The sequence below is a fragment of the Cupressus sempervirens genome, chromosome 1 (assembly GCF_028749045.1).
Source record: "Cupressus sempervirens isolate cs-2001-9-10 chromosome 1, ASM2874904v1, whole genome shotgun sequence".
Lineage (NCBI taxonomy): Eukaryota > Viridiplantae > Streptophyta > Pinopsida > Cupressales > Cupressaceae > Cupressus > Cupressus sempervirens.
In genome coordinates, this window is record NC_143118.1 from 280,630,664 (window position 1) to 280,639,557 (window position 8,894).

Here is an 8,894-nt window from a genome sequence, read left to right on the forward strand (position 1 = left end):
TTCCTTGTAGAGGCACTTGCTCTTCCTCCCCATCTGACTCTATTTCATCCTAATCCGATTCTTCCTCAGGATTGGTTTCAGGAATAGATGGATTAGCCACTAATCTTTTACGAACTCTTTGCCTCTTGTTCATTCTAACCTTAGCCCTCCTTTGCTTCTATGGAACCATAGGAGAAGCGGGCTCTTCATGCATCAGATGAATGGATGTCTCTAGAATCTCTCCCTCTTCTTGTTGGCTTGACAAAATAGGAGGTAATGGAAAATCAACCTAGATATGAGAAATTCCATGGTCTTGGGGGTCCTGGAGAGTAGATTCATGTTGCTACAAAGGGGCCTATTCTTCAATGTGCTCTATCTGGATCCTTTGAGGAGAGGCTCTGTTCCTCTTTTCCTTCTTCTTCTCTGATGGATGTTAGTATCCCACTAGATGATCAAGCTGGTAGACTATTTCTGGCCTGATAGGAGACTGGAGTGCAAAAATAGGAACTGTGACCTTCCTCCCCTTTACCCTTTTTGGGTGAGCATGTGCATGGAATATCACTGTTTCTGGAATCGGATCAAGTGGAAAGGGTTTCTTGATCCAACTCTTTGTCATTCTGATGACATGTCTTGCTTGATTATTAATATCATCTCCTTCCTCCCTATCAACTTCTGCATTCAGAATGGGCCTCTCGCCAACTTTATCTATATTGAATAAGGGATCCAGTAGCTCTTGTGAATCTTGTAGCCTTATCTCATTCGAGATGGTCAAATGGAGAGCCTTCTCTACTAAATACAAAGTCATTCTACAATAGTCCTTGACACAGACATCATGGTCATTTGAGGCATTCATCCAAAGATCTTCAATGGCGTCCTCACGGTAGAACTCTTTTCCTACCATATTTTCCACTTTACCAACATTGTCGAAGAATGGACGAGGAGAGTTATATTCTTCGAGAGGATAGTTATCCCATTCCCACTTGAAAGTCAAGATATCCTACTTTCTCTTTACTTGGTATGATCCTATTACAAATCGCCAATCCCAACAAGGCCTTCTTTGTTTCTTGATCCTCACATAAGCTGACTCAATCTACCTAGAAATTTCCATTAGAAACAACTTGTCACTTGGGTACCTTGAAAGCTTCTTTGGATGAATGGATGCACCACCAACCCGAATGTATGTGTATGTCTGAAACTGGATGAAATATGCACCAAGAGCTTTGATCTATGCCTTGGCTTCATCAGATAATCTCTTCCCATAATCTCCTTTGATAAATCGAATGATGGCAAAGATGAAGGCATCATTCACAATCCTGTACTCTTTACTTTGCGGTGAGAGCTTCCTCTTAACTAGCTGAGGATAAACTATATATGGCCATGCGTTAGGATCTTGCATACTGCCCTTTTTGTACAACCCAGGTAGTCGATGGCTCTTGCTACAAGTAGATATACCACATAAGAAGTCATATAGAACTTCTTCTTGTCTTTTACTATCCGCAACTGATCACACACGTTCTCACTAAGTGTGGTGGCCCAATCCAGTAGCATCTTTGCTTGTCTGATGGTTTCAATAAAGTTAACCATGAATGGAGCGAGATGACCCACTACAGGCAATCCCATAACTCTGCTAAGGAGAATGATTGAATATCCAATGTCATCCTTCATGTATCCTCGAGCCATATCTACTTTACTGATTATCTTTCCCTGAGATGGCTTCTCAATGAAGTATGAGGAATATATGATGTTGATGGCCTTCTTGTGATGATCCTTATGACACCTTTCAACTGCTTCATATGAAAGCCTGATAAACTGATTAGCTCTGGGTAGGTGAAAAACCCTCTTGATATTATTAGGTCATAGATCTAAGACCACTTCCCCAGTGATGCTCTTTACCACCCTTTCCTCAGGAACAAAATGTTGAGATAAGGTCATAATCAATTTAGCTGACTGAACAGTCCCAAGATGTGATGCTGCATTTACCAATCTAGACTAGATTAAGGCAGATCTTAAAGAAGATCTTTCAGTTGGATTGGTTGGATTGTTACAAACCCTCAAAAATTCTCCCAAGTCCGTGTGTCCAAGTTCTGTGTCTTTGATCTCAGAGTGTTCATTGTGCAATCGTGACTTCGAGGTTACACCTTGGAACTTGTACACAACTGGCTTTGCTGTTGATCTAGATGTGCATGCCATTTGATTATATTACCTACACATCACAAAGAAAAAAAATGATTAATTACCAAATACATATAAAACATTTTTAAAAAAATGAAAAACGATATTGTAGAACTTATTTTATTTGTTGTGATTTTTTTCTTCTTTTTTTTTTTTCTTTTTTTTTTTTTGGTTTTTGATCATATATTAAAAAAAAAAATTTAAAAAAAAATAATAATAATAAAAAATAAAATAAAAAATAATAAAATAATAAAATGGGGTTTGTGGCGGTGGTTGCGCGTGCACCAAGAAGGGCACGACGGAGGCCACGTACATGCATCCAAAAGGGTACTACGACAGCATGGCATGCGTGGCCTAGAAGGTGCATGTAGTGGCCATGCCACCGTGCATCCTTAAGGGAGCGTAGAGCAGTGGCCGCACGCAGCTCAAAAGGCTCATGCAGTGGCCGTGCCACCGTACGTCCAAAAGGGTGCACAGAGTAGTAGCCGTGCGCTTCCCAGAAGGCACACGTAGTGGCTGCACTGCCACACGTCCAAAAAGGGCATGCGGGGGCGACTATGCATACACCAAGAAGGGTACAACAGTAGTGCATCATGGGTGCACCAAAAGGGCACACGCCGTGCACTTCTTCTCTTGCGCACGCATGCAAGTGTGAGATTTCATGGGGATGGAGGGGGGAGGTTTCATACCTTCCTCTCAGTACTCTAAAAAGATGAAGTGAAAAAAGGGGAAAGTGGGGTTTTATAACCTCCCTTCCTTTCTTGTCTTTGCAAAGCGCATGTGCCTCAATGTGCGCATGCACGAGACTTTTTTTTTTAATTAATTTTTTTTCAATTTTCAATTTCTCTACTCTAACTTATTTAACTGAGATTTCTTCTTCTGACTCCTAAACTATAAGTCTGGGAGTCAGAAAAAGTAGGGGGTCCCCATTCCTAGTGAGGAATGGGGCGTGTGTTGTGAATACCACAACAAATAGCCCCGAGAAAGGAAAAAATGACCAAGTCATTTCTTCATTAGCAAACATTCTTCCACTGTGTGTCAAACACCAATTGAACTTCGAACACCTCGAGCATATCTCAGATGACCTTGCAATCCAAATTTTTGAAGTCTAAACCTACAAACTCAATGTGTGCATTGTGTATTCATTCTCTTTGACATATCAGGATGTCATCATTCAAAGTCCTCTGTCAACTCAAAACAATCTGCCACCCCTCCCAATTCATTCATTTAGAATTTCCACGAAGGCTCTTTGTGAATCAATTGCTTGACCAGATAAGAGAATCAGTTCAAGGGCTCTTGGCGGGATTTCACGTTCTTTTAATTTTAGGCCTTTTGCATAATTGCTCCATATCATTTAAAATGTTACTTTTGATGAAACAATACTTTTGACTACAAGGCGCTTTATTTTGTAATGCACCTCTAGCCATTTCAGATCGGTAGAATCTTTTTGACTTAACACCATCTCTTTCTTTTTCTTTTTTTATAATTTCTGTATCATGACTACGCTTAGATAGTGTAGCCGGAATCGATGTCATTTCTTGGATTCGATCTCTTATGAACATCCCTTGTGTTCCTCTTTTAGAACCTTTTAAGAAACTCTTATGCCAAACAATGATCTTAGCAACCTTTCGAGGAGACCCTTCCTATTTGAACTAGTCAAAATTTGCATCATTTCTCATCATCTTTGACTTGAAATTGAACAACACCTAACACCATCAAATATTTAAATTTGCAAAGTGTTGAGAGCCTATTAGTCTAGGCTTTGAATTTCTAGACTGAAAGTCCCTTTAATTCCATAAGAGATGTCTGTTGCTTGGTTGGTATAAAACACACAATCATCCAAATGTTTTGACAAAGAAATACCTCCTCCTGAAATCGGGACCAAAGAGTGGTTAGTGAAATCTTGAGAAAATTCCCAAGTACACCTTACCCCCTAGGACTAACTTGACTTTAAAAGAAAACACACGACTAAAAGCAAACACACAACTTAGAAAAAAGGAAACACACTTGCAGAAGTAAACACCATTGCAGAAATGAAAATTTAATCTACATGCGGAAATGAAACCTAACTAATTTTTTTTTTTTTTTTCTTTTTTCTCTTTTTTTTTTCCCTCTTAGGCTTCAAAATAATGTTTCAAAAATTTCCCATTTACGGGCAAAGATAGAAACTCCCCCTATAAGAAACTTATCCTAAATGTGTTTTCTCCGAGAATATTTGCAATCTGATATGGGCTTGTCCACAAGCGTTGAAACTTGGTATGGCTTCCCGACTTTTCTTTCGCCTTATCCCAAAGTAGGACTAGGTCAGAAATCTTGAAGGATTTTATTGTGGCCCTCTTGTTGAACCATCTCTTAACAATAGCTTGATATTTAGCCATGTGTTCTAATGTAGTTGTTTGTTTCTCATCCTTTTCCAAAAGATTCATCTATCGGATTTGTACTCTGTCAGTGTCATCAGCATACCCACTCATGAATTTTAAAATAGGAATCTTGAGGTTGAGCGAGAATACTGGCTCTTGCCCATAAAAAAGTAGATAGGGAGAAGTACCCAAAGTCTTTTTCACTTTGACCTGATTTGTCCACAAGGGTCATTTTATCACAGTGATTAAATTCTTGTTTGTAGACTCTACTACCCCATTTCCTTGCAGGTAGTAATTTGAGGAGAATCTGATGATGACTTTGTTTTCAAACACCCATTGTGTAAAAAATGTAGATGTAAAAGTAGATCCATTGTTGCATACAAGAGAAAACAGCATTCCAAACCTGGTAACAATATGTTCTTCCAAAAAGTCTGTCACCACCTTAGCAGTGCAATTTTTGAAAGTCTCTACCTCCATCCATTGTGTGTAGTAATCCGTAGCTGTAAGGATGAATGCGTGTCCACTTGATGATGGTGGTTTTATTGGACCAATGAAATCCAGTCCCCACTTTATGAAAGGGCGCACCTCATATACTGGTTGCAGTGGCATTGCTAGGTGCCTCTCTTTTCTAGCACTAGTTTGGCATGTATGACAGGAACACACATGTTCAAAAGTATCCTTGAATATTAAGGGCCAAAAATAACCTGATCTTAAAATCATGTGAGCTGTTGCTTCTGTTGAACCATGTCCCATACCATACTTATCATGAAAATGTTCTAGGACATCCTTAGCTTCTTCACATCCTAAGCATTTCAAATAAATCCCTTCGTAGTTCCTTTTATACAACTTCCTACCAAGTAACTTGTAAGACCCACATTTCATCTTAAGTCCCCTACGTTGTGAACTATTCATCCACTTGGGGCATTGATCTTGTAGGAGATAATAGATAATATCTTGGTACCACACATTTGTCACCACACCTTGATTGATATCAACTTGTGATATGACAATCTTCTTTTGATCATCTTCATCGGTTTCATCATCAAATTTGAATTCCTCTTGATTTCCTTCTTGGTTATCAGCGATCATTTTGGATAATCCTTGGCCTTTGACTAATCCCATAGGTTGAATCTCTAGATCAAATTCTTGAAGTATTGCCATCCACTTTCCTCTTCTTTCACCAAGTTCATTCTGCATCAAAAGAATCTTTACTACTGGGTCAAGTACAATTGCATACACCTTACTTTTGAGTATGTAGTGACAAAAATTCTTTACTTTCTTGATTAATGCAAATGACTGTTTATGAAGATTTGAATATTTTAACTCAGTGTTCTTTAGAGGATAACTCATTAAAGCAATGGGCTGTTCATCCTCCTTCTCTCTTTTTTGCATCAGGATCCTTGTGCAAGAATGTTCAGAAGCAAAATAATAGATCTTGAAAGGTAACCTATAATCTAGACTTAACAAAATTGGGGCTGTGAAAAGGAAACCTTGATATCTTGGAAGGATTTCTTTATCTCTGGTACCCATTCTATTTTAGCCCCCTTTTTGAGTAAATCATTGAGGGGGTGGAGTATCTCTACGAAACCACTTATGAATTTGCATACAAAATTTATCTTTCCAAAGAAAAATTTCAATTCCTTCCTTCTATGAGGAGGTGCTAACTTCAAAATATACTCAACACTATCTGGATCAATGGAAATTCCAAATTTTGAAATGACATGTCCCAGGAGCTTTCCTTTAGTAACATAGAACAAACATTTCTTAGGATTGAGTGATATGCCGTACCTATGACATCTATTGAATACCTGCCTTAGATCAGCAATATGAGTACTTCAATCTTTCAAAAAGTTAGTCAAGTCATCCATGTGGATGGCTATACACCTATTTATCAATCCTTTGAAAGCTTCATCCATTGCTCGTTGAAATGTAGCTCCTGCATTAATCAACCCAAAAGGCATCCTTCTATAGGCAAACATTCCCCACTTGGTTGTGAAAGTAGTCTTTAGCCTATCTTCTTCATCGACCATCACCTAGTTATATCTTGAGTAACCATCTAAGAATGACATCATCTTTGAACCATTAATGATTTGCAACACTTCATCTAATGAGGGTAGAGGGTAGTTATCCTTCTGAGATGCCAAGTTCAAGTTACGAAAGTCAACACAAAGGCTAATCTCTCTAATATTTTTTTGTATAAGGATCAAATTTGCTACCCAGGTGGAATGAAAGATAGGAAATATGATCTTAGCATCCAGTAGTTTTTTGACTTCTTTCATAATCAGTGGTTCAATTATTGGATTTACCGATCGTTGTCTTTGTCGAAAAGGTTTAGCATCTAGTTTCAATAGGATGTCATGTGTGAAAATCTCAAGATCATAAGTCTTTAACTCTTCATAGCTCCAAGCAATAACATCTTTATACTCAGTGAGCAACTTGAGCATGTCATCCCATTCCTTTTGATTGCATGCTTTTCCTATTTGCACCATTTTTGGTTCTTCATCAGTACCTAAATTGTATGAGTCACATTCTTCGGTTCCTTTCACTTCAGTTTCCCTTCTATTGAGTGCTGATTCGTCACAGTCAAAGATGTGTTCAAGTTCAACCATCCCTTTCAAAATGCTATTCGTTTTCAAATTAAGGATTCCATCATCATCCTCAAGCTCATCATCTTCAAGCTTGTCTTCAGGTGTATCATCAATCTCTTGTCCTTGGAAATGGCGATTGCACATAATAAACTCGAGTATATGTTGATCATCTTGAAAGACTTGAAAGTTTGTGATATTTTCTGGAATGGCAGGAATGAAAATTAATTCAACTAAGAATCTTTTCAACTTTGTTCTTTCTACTAGTTGCAAAATGCTGGCTGAAATAGCAAGGGCATCTGCTACCACATTCTTTCTTCTTGGAATGGATTTGATGTTCAGAGCTTCAAAGTCATCCATTATATCCCATAGCCTTTTCCTATAAGAAATTAATCTTTTTTCATTGCATGACTATATGGATTTTACTTGTCTTATCACTAGTTGAGAATCCCCTTTGATTATAAGAGTAGTGACTCCCTTTTCCAATGCAAAGAGAAGTCCTTGAATCAAGGCTTTGTATTTTGCACCACTATTAGTACATCTAAATTGCAATCGATATGCGGCATAGGAAGACCTACCTTTTGGGTTGATTAGTTCAATACCTACATCAGCTCTTGATTTGCATCTAGAATCATCGAAGTGCAGTGTCCAAATTGCATTTTCCTTGGGTTTCTTGACTTTGTGCTTATTTGTCCTTAACATTTCTTCTACTTGAGTCTTGAACGACTATTTCTTGGGCACCCATTGTAACTTTTCTTGTGTAGGGCTTGATGAATCTCCTTCATACCCCATGGATAGAGGAAGAGTGTGTTTTTCTTGCTTCTCCTAAATTTCACCTATTAGCTCAGTGATTTGTTCAACTTTAGGTTCAAGATGAATGACTACTGAGGTCCATACTTTAAATTTAACATGTCATCTTCTTCTCTAAACTTTAATCATCTTGGGAGGAGGAGAAGATAAACCTCCACCATCTGAAGAGGTATTGCTGTATGATGCATTTAAATCTTCACTTTCTTCTTTAGTTTTCTCAATAAGGTTGGATGAGTTCACTTAATCTTGACTTTCAATAATTCCATTACTTGCGGTCTTTGTACTCTTGTTTCCCATTATTTTTGTCAAAACCTTTGCTACTGCTTCTTGACATGTTGAACATTCAAATTCTGAATGACTAACTTTGTGTGACCGGAAAAATCCTAGAAGGAGGAGGATATTGGGGTCAGCTTCCTCTCCCAAACACTATAGATTAGTCACCATACTTTCTATGAATTGTGTCATAGTCTCACTTTTGGGTATCAACATCTTAGGCTCTTCATTTTGGTCTTGAGATGTCTTGTTTGGAACCATGTTAAATGCCATTACTTTGTATGAACCCAAGTTAGATTGTTAGAATGCTATCTCATTCAGGGAATTGTAATCCGTGATCATTATTTTTAGTTTGGGCTCAACATCTATCTTGATTTGATTGTTCAAACCTTTCCATGGCAACCATAATTGAGTGAAATCTGTAGAAAACCATCCTCTAAGACATTTTGTCTATTCTCTGCTCAGGAGTAATCTGTATGTTTTTGGGATGTCCACCACATGTATGTCAACAATATCCTAGATCCGAGGATCAACTATTAGCTGTATTCACACATCTTTCAATACTCCAATGACTTTTACCTCTTTTTTATCCAACTGTATTACTACTCAGTTAGAGGGTTGAGGATTAAATCCTAAGCTTTGAGCTATTGACAATGGCATCACATTACACAAAGCTCCTAAATCAATAAGACAATTGTGAAGATTCTTTCCATAT